Source organism: Phyllobates terribilis, unplaced genomic scaffold (assembly GCF_046119375.1).
Source record: "Phyllobates terribilis strain yellow unplaced genomic scaffold, ASM4611937v1 Scaffold_170__1_contigs__length_4071412, whole genome shotgun sequence".
In the NCBI taxonomy this organism is placed as follows: Eukaryota; Metazoa; Chordata; class Amphibia; order Anura; family Dendrobatidae; genus Phyllobates; species Phyllobates terribilis.
In genome coordinates, this window is record NW_027362930.1 from 1,544,212 (window position 1) to 1,558,614 (window position 14,403).

Consider the following 14,403-nt stretch of genomic DNA (forward strand, 5'->3'; position numbering starts at 1 on the left):
GATCCTAACCCGGAGGCTCCTGCTGAAGCTTCACCTCCCAATATCCCGGAGCAGCCCCGATGGGTAATGTGTGTGGGTAGCGCAATAGTCCTCCAGCCCAATGAGACTACTGCCCACCCAGAATCCTCACAGGGTGACTACGCTTTCCGGAATACTTCTCCCAACCTCAAGAGGCAGTCCAGACGTGCTAGACGTAGAGGCAAGCCGTCACGCCAGGGTCTGTCCTCCCTGAGACCTCCTGACCCCAACCTTGAAGTCCCTACTGAAGCTTCATCTCCCTGTATCCCGGAGAAGCCCCAATGGGTAATGTGTGTGGGTAGTGCTCCGGTTCTCCTGCCCGAAGAGACTTCTGCCCATCCAGACTCCACACAGGAGAACTTCCTGCACCCAGCATCAGATGCTTCACCCACTTTAACCGGTGTGCATGTCCAAGGATGCTCCAAAGCTGTGGTTACCTCAGAGTCTGTGCACCTCTACTACCTGGCGGAGGACCCCCTGTTGCCTCCTGAATCCTCCGGGATACCACTCGATGACAAATGGAGAGAGACTTCTCTACACTCGGTACTCGATACTTTGTCCGCTTCGTCCTGTGAGCCTGACAATGGGTACCCCAAAGTGGTAGTTACCCCCGAGTCTCTACACCCCTCCGACCAGGCGGAGGACCTCCAGTTGTCTCCAGAACCCTTCGGGGTGCTACCTGGTAGCGAAAGGACAGAGACTCTCCTATACTCTGTACCTGATACCTCGCTCGCTTCGTCCAGTGAGTCCAACCTAGTGTACTCCGAAGCAGAGGTTACTCCCGAGTCTCTACACCCCTCCGACCAGGCGGAGGACCTCCAGTTGTGTCCAGAACCCTTCGGGGTGCTACCTGGTAGCGAAAGGACAGAGACTCTCCTTTACTCTGTACCTGATACCTCGCTCGCTTCGTCCAGTGAGTCCAACCTAGTGTACTCCGAAGCAGAGGTTAATCCCGAGTCTCTACACCCCTCCGACCAGGCGGAGGACCTCCAGTTGTCTCCAGAACCCTTCGGGGTGCCACCTGGTGGTGAATGGACAGAGACTTTCCTATATCCTGGATCTGATACCTTGCTTGCTTCGTCCAGTGAGTCCGACCTTGTGTACTCTGAAGCAGATGTTTTCTCTGAGCCTCTGCACTCTTCTGACCCGGCGGAGGACCTCCAGTTGTTTCCTGAATTCTCCGGGGTACCACCAGATAACAAAGAGACAGTGACTTTTCCTCATTATGTACCTGATAACCCGTCTATTTCTTCCTGTGAGCTTGACAAGATGTACCTCGAAGCAGAGATTACCCCCAAGTCTCTGTCCCCCTCCAACCCGGTGAAGGACTTCCAGTCGTCTCCTGTACCCTCTGGGGTGCCACCTGAAAATATGTGGAGAGAGACTTCCTTGTGTGCTGTTCCTGGTACTCCACCCGTTTCGTCTGTTGCTAGGGATGGCTGGATAGGAGGTAGCATCCTAGCTAACCAGATGAAATCAATTTTTCCTGTGGACAGTGGAAGTGATCTCCTTGAAGTGAACGACTGGTCCTCGAATTCCCTGCGGAAGATTCTGGCAGGCCTGAAGAAGAGGGGGCGTAAGGGGGGGGGTACTGTAACATACCTGGCGGCGTCCTTGCATGGTGGTCCATCTCCCACTGTGCAAGAGCGCGCACTTGATCTCCAGTCCAGAATGTCTCTCTGGCTTCCCTCCTTGCTGTCTGTTTGTCTGTTTTGGCTGCATAGGGCGACACCCGCTGAACTTCCTGTTTCTTGTACCTGCTGTGGACACGCCCCTGTTGCACCTTCAGCCTATTGCTCTCCATCTTTGGGTATTTATACCACCTTCTTCCTCAAGATGGCGCCTGAGCATTGTGTCCTGTCAGTCGGCTTTTTGTCTCTGACATGCCAGGTCCTATCCTGTTTTCCTGCCTGTTTTCCAGTTCTGTGTCTGAACTGTGGTCTGTTTTTGTGAACACGCTTCTTGCCTGTTCTTTCGCCTTCTAGGGGCCGTATTCCTAGATCTGCCTGTCTGTGCCTTGCGGTATCTGTTCCCGTCTGAACAGAGTCCTGTTTGTGTCCCTGCCTTGTGGTATCTGTTCCTGTCTGAACTGCGTCCTGTCTATTTCTCCTGTCTTGCAGTATCTGTTCCCGTGTCTGAACTGAGTCCTGTCTATGTCTCCTGCCTTGTGGTATCAGTTCCCGTGTCTGAACTGAGTCCTGTCTGTGTACTCTTGCCTGCTGCCTTTCCTGGAGGCTGTATTTCCAGGCCTGTCTGAACACGCTCCTAGCCTGTTCCTCCCGCCTTCTAGGGGCCGATTACCTAGATCCGTTCCTGTATCTTGTCTGTCCTGTCTGAACACGCTCCTTGCCTGTTCGTCCCGACTCTCTGGGGGCCGTATTCCCAGACCCGCTCCTGTATCCCGCTGCAGTGTCGGTCTCTTCCGTACACTCAGTTCCAGTCTGAACTCTCTCCTATCCTTTACCTGTTTTGCCTCTGTCTGTTCCTTTCCTTTTTCTGCAGAGTCTGAACTCGTACCTAACTCCTGCTTGTTGTCTCTGTACTCCCGTTTGTGAGTTTGTGGTCCCCTCGCTACTTCACTGCAAGTACCCTGTGGGTATCTGGCTCTGCCTTTCCCTTCCTGTCTGTTCCGTGTGAACAGAGCCCTGTCCGTCCTGCTCTGACTCCTTGCTCACTGCTCCGGCAGTCCTGTCCTGCCCTGCTTCTGCCCGCTGCTCCGGCAGTCCTGTCCTGCCCTGCTTCTGCCCGCTGCTCCGGCAGTCCTGTCCTGCCCTGCTTCTGCCCGCTGCTCCGGCAGTCCTGTCCTGCCCTGCTTCTGCCCGCTGCTCCGGCAGTCCTGTCCTGCCCTGCTTCTGCCCGCTGCTCTGGCAGTCCTGTCCTGCCCTGCTTCTGCCCGCTGCTTCGGCAGTCCTGTCCTGTCCTGCCCTGCTTCTGCCCGCTGCCCCGGCAGTCCTGTCCTGTCCTGCCCTGCTTCTGCCCGCTGCTCCGGCAGTCCTGTCCTGTCCTGCCCTGCTTCTGCCTGCTGCTCCGGCAGTCCTGTCCTGTCCTGCCCTGCTTCTGCCCGCTGCTCCGGCAGTCCTGTCCTGTCCTGCCCTGCTTCTGCCCGCTGCTCCGGCAGTCCTGTCCTGTCCTGCCCTGCTTCTGCCCGCTGCTCCGGCAGTCCTGTCCTGTCCTGCCCTGCTTCTGCCCGCTGCTCCGGCAGTCCTGTCCTGTCCTGCCCTGCTTCTGCCCGCTGCTCCGGCAGTCCTGTCCTGTCCTGCCCTGCTTCTGCCCGCTGCTCCGGCAGTCCTGTCCTGTCCTGCCCTGCTTCTGCCCGCTGATCCGGCAGTCCTGTCCTGCCCTGCTTCTGCCTGCTGATCCGGCAGTCCTGTCCTGCCCTGCTTCTGCCCGCTGCTCCGGCAGTCCTGTCCTGCCCTGCTTGTGCTCGCTGCTCCTGCAGCCCCGTCCTGCTCTGTTCTTGCCCACCGCTTTGGGCGTTCCCTCTCTGCTGTGGTTGTCTACCGCATCTGCGGTTCTGTGACCCAGTCTGTACTGGGTCTTAACCTTTCTGTGCTCCAGCCCGTCCTTTCGGCCAGTACCTCCCTGCCTGCATACTCGCCTGTATCCACCCCTCTGCATACCTGCCGTGTTTGCTTACATCCACCAGTCTGTGCCAGCCTAACCTGCCTGTTCCAGTAATTCCAGTGTGGGTCAACCCCCGTGTCCGGAGTTTGACCTGGAGTAGCACCTGGTCCCTCTGCCCGGTTTCTCCCTGGTGCACTGGCGTCGTATGCCGTCGTGCCACCTTGGTCGGATCGGCCAGATACTTAGTCACGCCCCTCCAGGCACTCTCCGGTCCATGGTCCAGTGGAACCACAACACCCGCACACGCCAGTCAGTCCGGGCGTGTGCATAACAAAAATGAACAAAAAACATTGAATTCAATTCTTTCTGACTTTAGAAACTGCATTAAAGAAGGGGTGCACCGGTCCTGGAGATACTGCAATACCAGGTCAATGCGTGGAGTGGACAGAGCAAGCTCTTTTTCCATCTCCCTGTTCTAAAAATCCATTTAATATATGGTCCCCAGATAGGGGACGTATCAGATATTAAACTGATAAGAACAGATACTACACTTGATCTTAGCCAAAAGGCCGAGAAGCGATAACCAGAATTGGTTTCAAACTACGGAGCCACCCAAGGATCCTGAAAAGTCCATTTGTGGAGATGAGCTCCTGGACTCCCGTTAAGAAGACATGTTGTCAACCTCTAGATCCCTTACATGCCTGCACTTTTCGGCTTGCTGCTGCTGCAATCCACGCGTTTTAGATCTGCATAACTCCACCTCTTTAAACACAGCACCTTCACCCCCTGCTGTTCCCACCCGCCTCAACACCGTTGGAAGGGAGGAGAACCAATTAAGGCGGGGGGTGGGGTGGAACGAGCAGCTGTCTACCCTTAGCAGGAGGGCTCCTGATTACATACCTCTCCTGCTGCTGCTGCTGCTGGCTGTCCAGCAGCAGACTGAAGGTGGCTGCTGCTGTGCACAGGTATATAAAGGCTCAGAGCCTATTATGACACGCGCAGCCAGCGTTCCATTGCCACATTCCATCTACTGCAGGCAGGATACCTGGCTGGCTGAATGTCGCTGAGAAGCTCACAGAGACCGCCATAAGCAACAGTTTAACAGAATGCCACAGACTAATCAACCAAACTTTTTGGGTTGGGTTCTCTTTTATAGTCTGCAGGCATTAAATGAAAGAAGTCAGTGTTCCAGCAGAAGGAGACAACGTTTCAGAAAAGGCATTGTAGCAAACCAAAAAAGAAATTTTAAGCGCAGCAGAGTAACCAGCGCACATACCTGTTAGCTCAGGTGAGTTTAAAAGGCTGCTGTTGATAACAAGGGCATTTGCTAAATAGATGGTGTGTGTGCAACAATATACTGAAAGGTCAATTATATTGTGCAGCTTATCTCACCACCTGTAGTTATTTAGGTGAAAGCTCCAAAATGCTTGCCTAATATGTCTGTTTATCCAAAAGGAAGTAAAAAGGGAGAGCTAGAAAGATAGCATTGCATCACATTACATGGCAATGCAATGCACAGTTGCTGAAGTTGAACCAAAATGAGCTTGTAATCTGGCTTCTGCAACTTTGAACATGAAAAATCCAATGAGGAGAAGAAAAGCAAAGCCAAAGAGTCCATCCCAAAATCCGACAAACAAGCAAAATGAACAAAAAACATTGAATTCAATTCTTTCTGATTTTAGAAACTGCATTAAAGAAGGGGTGCACCGGTCCTGGAGATACTGCAATACCAGGTCAATGCGTGGAGTGGACAGAGCAAGCTCTTTTTCCATCTCCCTGTTCTAAAAATCCATTTAATATATGGTCCCCAGATAGGGGACGTATCAGATATTAAACTGATAAGAACAGATACTACACTTGATCTTAGCCAAAAGGCCGAGAAGCGATAACCAGAATTGGTTTCAAACTACGGAGCCACCCAAGGATCCTGAAAAGTCCATTTGTGGAGATGAGCTCCTGGACTCCCGTTAAGAAGACATGTTGTCAACCTCTAGATCCCTTACATGCCTGCACTTTTCGGCTTGCTGCTGCTGCAATCCACGCGTTTTAGATCTGCATAACTCCACCTCTTTAAACACAGCACCTTCACCCCCTGCTGTTCCCACCCGCCTCAACACCGTTGGAAGGGAGGAGAACCAATTAAGGCGGGGGGTGGGGTGGAACGAGCAGCTGTCTACCCTTAGCAGGGGGGCTCCTGATTACATACCTCTCCTGCTGCCGCTGCTGCTGGCTGTCCAGCAGCAGACTGAAGGTGGCTGCTGCTGTGCACAGGTATATAAAGGCTCAGAGCCTATTATGACACGCGCAGCCAGCGTTCCATTGCCACATTCCATCTACTGCAGGCAGGATACCTGGCTGGCTGAATGTCGCTGAGAAGCTCACAGAGACCGCCATAAGCAACAGTTTAACAGAATGCCACAGACTAATCAACCAAACTTTTTGGGTTGGGTTCTCTTTTATAGTCTGCAGGCATTAAATGAAAGAAGTCAGTGTTCCAGCAGAAGGAGACAACGTTTCAGAAAAGGCATTGTAGCAAACCAAAAAAGAAATTTTAAGCGCAGCAGAGTAACCAGCGCACATACCTGTTAGCTCAGGTGAGTTTAAAAGGCTGCTGTTGATAACAAGGGCATTTGCTAAATAGATGGTGTGTGTGCAACAATATACTGAAAGGTCAATTATATTGTGCAGCTTATCTCACCACCTGTAGTTATTTAGGTGAAAGCTCCAAAATGCTTGCCTAATATGTCTGTTTATCCAAAAGGAAGTAAAAAGGGAGAGCTAGAAAGATAGCATTGCATCACATTACATGGCAATGCAATGCACAGTTGCTGAAGTTGAACCAAAATGAGCTTGTAATCTGGCTTCTGCAACTTTGAACATGAAAAATCCAATGAGGAGAAGAAAAGCAAAGCCAAAGAGTCCATCCCAAAATCCGACAAACAAGCAAAATGAACAAAAAACATTGAATTCAATTCTTTCTGATTTTAGAAACTGCATTAAAGAAGGGGTGCACCGGTCCTGGAGATACTGCAATACCAGGTCAATGCGTGGAGTGGACAGAGCAAGCTCTTTTTCCATCTCCCTGTTCTAAAAATCCATTTAATATATGGTCCCCAGATAGGGGACGTATCAGATATTAAACTGATAAGAACAGATACTACACTTGATCTTAGCCAAAAGGCCGAGAAGCGATAACCAGAATTGGTTTCAAACTACGGAGCCACCCAAGGATCCTGAAAAGTCCATTTGTGGAGATGAGCTCCTGGACTCCCGTTAAGAAGACATGTTGTCAACCTCTAGATCCCTTACATGCCTGCACTTTTCGGCTTGCTGCTGCTGCAATCCACGCGTTTTAGATCTGCATAACTCCACCTCTTTAAACACAGCACCTTCACCCCCTGCTGTTCCCACCCGCCTCAACACCGTTGGAAGGGAGGAGAACCAATTAAGGCGGGGGGTGGGGTGGAACGAGCAGCTGTCTACCCTTAGCAGGAGGGCTCCTGATTACATACCTCTCCTGCTGCTGCTGCTGCTGGCTGTCCAGCAGCAGACTGAAGGTGGCTGCTGCTGTGCACAGGTATATAAAGGCTCAGAGCCTATTATGACACGCGCAGCCAGCGTTCCATTGCCACATTCCATCTACTGCAGGCAGGATACCTGGCTGGCTGAATGTCGCTGAGAAGCTCACAGAGACCGCCATAAGCAACAGTTTAACAGAATGCCACAGACTAATCAACCAAACTTTTTGGGTTGGGTTCTCTTTTATAGTCTGCAGGCATTAAATGAAAGAAGTCAGTGTTCCAGCAGAAGGAGACAACGTTTCAGAAAAGGCATTGTAGCAAACCAAAAAAGAAATTTTAAGTGCAGCAGAGTAACCAGCGCACATACCTGTTAGCTCAGGTGAGTTTAAAAGGCTGCTGTTGATAACAAGGGCATTTGCTAAATAGATGGTGTGTGTGCAACAATATACTGAAAGGTCAATTATATTGTGCAGCTTATCTCACCACCTGTAGTTATTTAGGTGAAAGCTCCAAAATGCTTGCCTAATATGTCTGTTTATCCAAAAGGAAGTAAAAAGGGAGAGCTAGAAAGATAGCATTGCATCACATTACATGGCAATGCAATGCACAGTTGGCTGAAGTTGAACCAAAATGAGCTTGTAATCTGGCTTCTGCAACTTTGAACATGAAAAATCCAATGAGGAGAAGAAAAGCAAAGCCAAAGAGTCCATCCCAAAATCCGACAAACAAGCAAAATGAACAAAAAACATTGAATTCAATTCTTTCTGATTTTAGAAACTGCATTAAAGAAGGGGTGCACCGGTCCTGGAGATACTGCAATACCAGGTCAATGCGTGGAGTGGACAGAGCAAGCTCTTTTTCCATCTCCCTGTTCTAAAAATCCATTTAATATATGGTCCCCAGATAGGGGACGTATCAGATATTAAACTGATAAGAACAGATTTTTTGATTGAATATATCTTTTATTAGCACAAAAAATAAGTTAACAGACAGTGTACAGTGCCGCAGCCCAGTACACACAGAATTCTACATCATATTTACATAGCATGAGGATACGACGCACTAACTAGACACATCACACCCCTATGCTACACAAAACACTCAATCTGAAAGAAAAAGCATGTCAATCAATACAGTACGAAGAATCGTGATAAGAGATGGGGATTGGGAAAAAGGGGATGGGGAGGGGAAAATCACAGGCCCGAAGCTTTATTGAAAGACAAGACACATAAGGGGAGAGGGGGAGGAGGGGTTTAGTCCTCATCCTCGTCCTCCGGACCGTCCACGATGGAATAGTCTCTGAGCAGGCTGTGGATCAGCCTGCGGCAGTCCTGGATGGACATCCTCTCCCTCCTCAAGATGAGCCGGTTCCTGGCGACCCAAACGGCATCCTTGAAGCAGTTCATAAGGCGCCAAGCCTCCTGGATGGCTCCGACGGTATGAACCCCAGGGAAGAGTCCGTAAAGCACAGAATGGTGCGATAGGCTCGCCCTGGGGACAGAGTTCCTCAGGTCGTCCTCAAGGGCAGTCAACAGGCGCTGTGCAAATCCGCAGTCCCAAAAAGTGTGCAAAGATGTTTCCTCCACGAAGGGGCACCTTGGGCAGTACCGGGTCTTGCACAGGTTCCGGGCATGCATGAATGACCGGACGGGCAGTCCGCCCTGAATCGCCATCCACGACAAGTCCTTGTGCCCGTTGGTCAGCCTGTCAGATGACACATTTGTCCACACAGTCTCCAGCGTGTCCTGGTGAAGTCCTGTGATGTTCTCCACGTCATCCTTGGCTCTGATGAGCTTGTGGATAGTTTTGGGCTTCCACAAGTCGGGCTTGAGTCCCTCCAGTTGATGTTCCCCCACAAATCGAACGACGTCTCCGTAGAACCATGGCGTCGTCCAGTTGTAGGGGAAGGAGCTGTCCCACTTGTCCCAGCCGAGTCGCCTCCAAAGAGGAAGCAGGAAGAAGCGAGACATGGACCTGCCCGCGGAGCCATTCTTGACTTGCAAAGTCCGGCGGACACAATCACACACAAAAGAGGATCGCAGGAGGGTGGGGATATCTGGAACGCCCTTCCCACCCTTGCGAGGCTCCTTGTACATGACGGCCCGCCTGACTCTGTCCATCTTGGATCCCCAGACAAAGTGAAACACTGTCCTGGTAATGGCCCTGCACACAGTGACGTGTGGGGGCCAGGCCTGCGCCATGTACTGCAAGACGGGCAAGACCTCATTACGCAGGACGAGTGCCTTACCCTCACAAGTGAGGTGTCTGAGGCTCCAGAGTCCGATCCGTTGCTTCACTTTGGCCAAGCGTTCTTGCCAGGACTTGAGGGCCGCTCCTTCCTTCCCGAACCAGACTCCCAGCACCTTGAGGAAATCCGGTTGAATGTTGAAGGGGAAGAGGGCGGAGGAGGCCGGCTGCCAATCCCCGAAGAGCATGGCTTCCGACTTCCTGCAGTTGACTTTGGCCCCTGAAGCCCGGCCGAACCTCTCACACGTCTGGACGAGGGCGTCGACTGAACCACGATCAGCGCAGAAGACGGTGACGTCGTCCATGTAGAGCGAGCACTTGACCTCGTGTCGTCCCGGACCCGGTGCGGTGATCCCTCTGATCTCTCCATTCTGCCGGATAGCCTCTGCGAAGAGTTCTATAACACAAACAAAAAGAAGAGGTGATAGAGGGCAGCCTTGTCTGACCCCAGAGAGGACAGGGAAGGGGTCAGTCTTCCAGCCGTTCACCAACACCGAGCTGTGGATATCAAAATACATCAGACGGACATACGAACAAAACATGTTACCCAAACCTAACCGGTGCAGAGCTCGGCCCATGAACTCGTGGGAAACCCGGTCGAAGGCCTTCTCCTGATCCAAGGAGACCAGGGCCGCGTGTGCGCGGCGGACCTTGATGTACTCGACCGTGTCCCGCACGAGAGCGAGGCTGTCTGCGATGCGACGTCCAGGGATGCCGCAGGTCTGGTCCGGGTGGATGATCCGTCTGATGACCGTCTTAAGTCGTGTCGCCATCGTCTTGGCCAGGATCTTGTAGTCCACGTTGAGCAGAGTGATGGGACGCCAATTCCTCAGGTCGCACCTCTCTCCCTTCCGCTTGTACAGGATCGTGACCATTCCTTCCCTCAAAGATGGAGGCATTCTACCCTCCACCACCATCTCCTCGTACAGGTCCAACAGGTCCGGACAGATGAGGTCTCCCAGCGCTACATAGAGCTCCGCTGGAAGACCATCACTGCCCGGGGTCCTGCCGGTCCTAAAGGATTTAGCGGCAGAGAGCAATTCGCCCACCATCAGAGGTTTGTCCAAGGCTGCCGTGCCTGCAGGATCAAGATGGTTAGTGATACCTGACAGGAACTTATCAGCAGCGTCGGGGTCGGTAGTCTTGTGGGAGTAGAGTTTGCTGTAGAAGTCGCTGACGACCCTCATCACGTCCTCCTTCCCACGTCGCATGTTTCCGCTCTCGTCTCGCAGCTCGTTCAGGGGCGTGTGACCGGCATGAAGTTTCCTGAAAAAGAATGAGTTACATTTCTCACCCTTCTCCAGATTCTCCACTTTGGAACGGAAGACGATTCGCTTGGACTCCTCCTCAAAGTGCCTTTTCAGGCTCTTCTTGGTCTCCTCCAGCTCCTCCCTCACGTCCCAGCCGCAGTGAAGAAGGTCCTGCAGCGACCGCAGCTCGCGCTGCAGCCCTCTGAAGTCCCTCCTCTTCTCACACGCCTGTTGTCGACCCTTGGCCTGAAAGAAACAGCGAAACTCAAGTTTAACATATTCCCACCAATCAGAGACTGTTTGGAAGCTACCCTTGTAGGACTGCCACATTGCGTAGGCTGCTCTCAGCTCCTCCACGACTTCATCCTGAGCCAGCAGAGCACAATTCAGCTTCCAGGAGCCGGGGCCGGACGGAAAACCGTCGCCGAGGACACCTTGTAAGTGAATGGCTCTGTGGTCGGAGAAGAAGCAGGGGACCATCGAGCGCCTACTCTGCCTGACTGCCCGAGAGGTGAACACAAAGTCAATCCTGGAGCGGAGTGAGCCATCGGGTCGGCTCCACGAATAGTTCGTGGAGCCTCTCCCCATGGAGCCCACCACGTCCTGAAGAGAGGCCTCGGTTACCATCTCGATGAGCAGCTTGGACGTGATGTCCAACTTGGCAGATGTGCCAGAACTACGACCATCCTCCTCGATGGGGCAGTTGAAATCCCCGGCCATCACTAAGGTCCTGGTGGTGGCAAGCTGAAGCCGCAGGGTCTGGAAAAGCTCCAAACGCTCATTCTTCAGTGGGGACGCATACACGTTGATGAACCTGACAGGTTCTCCTGCCCAGTTGCCATCTACAACAAGAGCCCTGCCGCAGATGAGCTCCTGGACGGACTCAAGCGTGAATGCGCCCCCCCTGATCAGAATTGCGACCCCCGCAGACTTGCAGTCACCCCCACCGGACCAGTAGGATGGACCGTGGGACCACTCCCTGGCCAGATGTTTGAAGGACCTAGAGGAGGGAAGGGAACATTCCTGCAACATATAAACATCACACAACTGGGAAGTAAGGAAGGCATAAATAGTCTGACGTCTGAACTTGTCCTTGATGCTCCTGACATTAATGGAAAAGAAGTTAATATTAGCCATCATGTAGGGAAAAAAGAAAAAGTTAGCGCAGGCAATACACCTTAGTTACCACTCCGGTCGGGTGGTCCCTCGTCGGTGTTGACTGCTGGTGACGGGATCACCAGCAGGCCCTCTTCCTCCATCTGGTCAAGCAGCGCGGCCTCGATCTCGGCGACCACCAGTTCCTCCTCTTCTGGCTCGGCCACCAGGGTCTCAACCATGTGCTCCATCTCTTCTGGCTCAGGGAGGGTATCCTCCTTTTCGCCTACGAAATCCAGAATCTTCTTTTTGGAGGATTCAGTAGCAGGGCTGTCCTCCACTTTCCTCTTTCCCCGGGTTGGAACTGGGGAGACAAGAAGGGGAAAATCCTCCTCGGAATAGATAGCGGCGGGTGGAGGAAAGGTTAATTCCACCGCTACCATGGTCTGGGGAGGGAGAGTGGCTGCCGGGGCAGGGGAAAGGACACCTGCTGAGGAGTAGGGGAAGGAGGAAGAGGAAGTGGAATCCTCAGCAGGGGTGGCCGGGGTGGGGGGGATTGGACGGGGGTGGCAGGGGGAGGGATCGAGAGAGGGGTGACAGAACTCTTACCCTCCTTTGACTTTTTCTTCTGCTTCGGAGCTGTTGGGACCGTCGCTGGGGCTTTGGCCACCGACTCCTTGACCGCTTTGGCCTTGGTCATCTCGGCCTTGGCCGCTGGGGCCTTGGTTGTCGCGTCCTTGACCTTCACAGGCCTGGTCGTCGGGGCCTTGTCCTCCGGAGCTGGGGTCGTCCCAACCACCGATGCCCAGGATCTCTCACGCTTGGGGCAATCCTTGTATAGATGAGCCGCCAGCCCACACAGGTTGCAGGACGTCTTCTTCGGGCAGTCCTTCGAGCTGTGTCCCGTCACTCGACAAATCCTGCAGGCATCCTCCTTGCAGTCCTTCATCTCGTGGCCGTTCTTGCCGCATCTCCTGCAGTTCCGCGGCATGTCCGGGTAATAGATGAGGCCGTAGGAGTTGCCCAGGGAGAATGTCGGGGGCAGGTGCCGAAGTCCGTCTGAGTACGCCAGGTCCCTGTGAAGTCTAACGGTCACCGACCACTTACCTGTCCAGAAGCCGAGTCCATTCAGGATGTGAGAGGGTTCCTTCACAACCAAACAGAAGCGTCTCAGGAAGGTACAGATGTCTTGGCCTGGGGTGTGCGGGTTGCGCATGGAGACCGTGATCCTCCTTTCGTCCCTCTGGATAGGGCAGCTACCTGTAAAGGCAGAGAAAGAATTATCCGGTCCTTTTGCGCTTACCATTTCCCAGAACCTCCTGCAGGTGTCCACAGTGGCGAAGGTGACGAAGAAGATCCCCGTCAAGAAGGTCTGGATGCTGAGGGTGTCCGACCTGGAGAAGCCTCGATCCAGCAGCATCTTCTGGCAGAACACGTCCGAGGACATGTCCGGCACCCTCCCATCCACTTCCTTCAGCTTCAGGGCCACCGTCTGCCGCATCCATGGCTCCAGGGCTGGAGCTTCGTGGTGGGGCTTCTGGGGTCCCTTCTGCTGGCCAGTCGTGGAGGCAGAGTCCTTGGGGTCAGAATCGGCTCCTGGCTGGGCCCTCCTGGCTGTCCCCTGCTCCAGGCTCTTCTTTTCAGCCTTCCTCGCAGCGCTTGCCATGACTTTCCTCCTGCAGTTACTTCTTGGAGCTGGAGCTGGAACTCTTCCCGGAATGGGTGGAGCTATGCAGATTCTTCTCCCGTCGTGTTCTGGACAAATTCCCCGAAAGGTCTTTGTCTCGATGATTTTCTTCCTCGAAGATTCCACAGGACAGCCCGATTCTTCTCCGAGTCTTCGTCTTCTTCTGGATTCTTTAGAGCTTCTTCCTCCCACCGATATCCGCCTTCCTTCTCCGATGTCAGCTGGGCTCCGAAGCTCTTCTCCTTCCGAGTTCGATCGCTCTCGTCAAGTGTAGATCGTAGCTCTTGTGTTCTTAAAAGAACAGATACTACACTTGATCTTAGCCAAAAGGCCGAGAAGCGATAACCAGAATTGGTTTCAAACTACGGAGCCACCCAAGGATCCTGAAAAGTCCATTTGTGGAGATGATGTTAGAACCTTGCTGTTAGGTTTTTTTTTCCTTTGCTGGTCACATTACCTTGTTGGCCTATTTAATCCTGCTCCGCCCTTCTTGCTTTGCTGGACTTCATTGTATATCTACTTTCTAGCTAGCCTGTGCTCTGTATCTAACTCTGTTAGTTTGCTTGGTCTACGGACCTCTATGTTCTATCTATTTTGTTTGTTCGTCTGTCTGCTACTTTTTCTGTTAGGAGGTGTCCCATATTCCTCCCAGTCCTTAGTACTTGTAGGGATTCCCTCCCCAAATCTATAGGTCTCCGTACAGACTAGATTAGGACTTTAGCAGGTCTGATCGCAGGATCAGGTTCCCTGTTACATCGTAGGGATTCAGCTGAGCCTTATAGTAGGGACAGATCTCCTCTCTTTCCTTAGCTTTGGTAGCAGAACATAACAGTAAGTCCAGCCTGTAAATTCTCTAAGGAAAGATTTTTTTTGTTCCATCATGGTGTCGGTTCAGGATTTGGCTAAACACCTGCAGGGACTCTCTCTGGAAGTGGCCGAGCTCCGTCAGCACGTGAGTAACTGTCCTGGAGCATATTTCTTGGAGCCTAAGGTATGTTTGCCGGATTTATTTTTTGGTGAA

General features: G+C 52.6%; 4 non-coding genes and 1 pseudogene across 4 annotated transcripts; all 5 read right to left on the reverse strand.

Moving 5' to 3' along the window:
- Positions 1-3,972: 3,972 nt before the first annotated feature.
- On the reverse strand, positions 3,973-4,163 carry LOC141212312 (U2 spliceosomal RNA). The gene has a single exon (XR_012282123.1). It is a non-coding gene; the product is annotated as a U2 spliceosomal RNA (small nuclear RNA).
- A 1,115-nt stretch (positions 4,164-5,278) lies between these two features.
- LOC141212313 (U2 spliceosomal RNA) lies at positions 5,279-5,469 on the reverse strand. The gene has a single exon (XR_012282124.1). It is a non-coding gene; the product is annotated as a U2 spliceosomal RNA (small nuclear RNA).
- A 1,115-nt stretch (positions 5,470-6,584) lies between these two features.
- On the reverse strand, positions 6,585-6,775 carry LOC141212314 (U2 spliceosomal RNA). The gene has a single exon (XR_012282125.1). It is a non-coding gene; the product is annotated as a U2 spliceosomal RNA (small nuclear RNA).
- A 1,116-nt stretch (positions 6,776-7,891) lies between these two features.
- Positions 7,892-8,084, reverse strand: LOC141211606 (U2 spliceosomal RNA). Its single transcript, XR_012281575.1, has one exon. It is a non-coding gene; the product is annotated as a U2 spliceosomal RNA (small nuclear RNA).
- Positions 8,085-13,647: 5,563 nt separating this feature from the next.
- Positions 13,648-13,725, reverse strand: LOC141211815 (U2 spliceosomal RNA; annotated as a pseudogene).
- Positions 13,726-14,403: the final 678 nt, after the last annotated feature.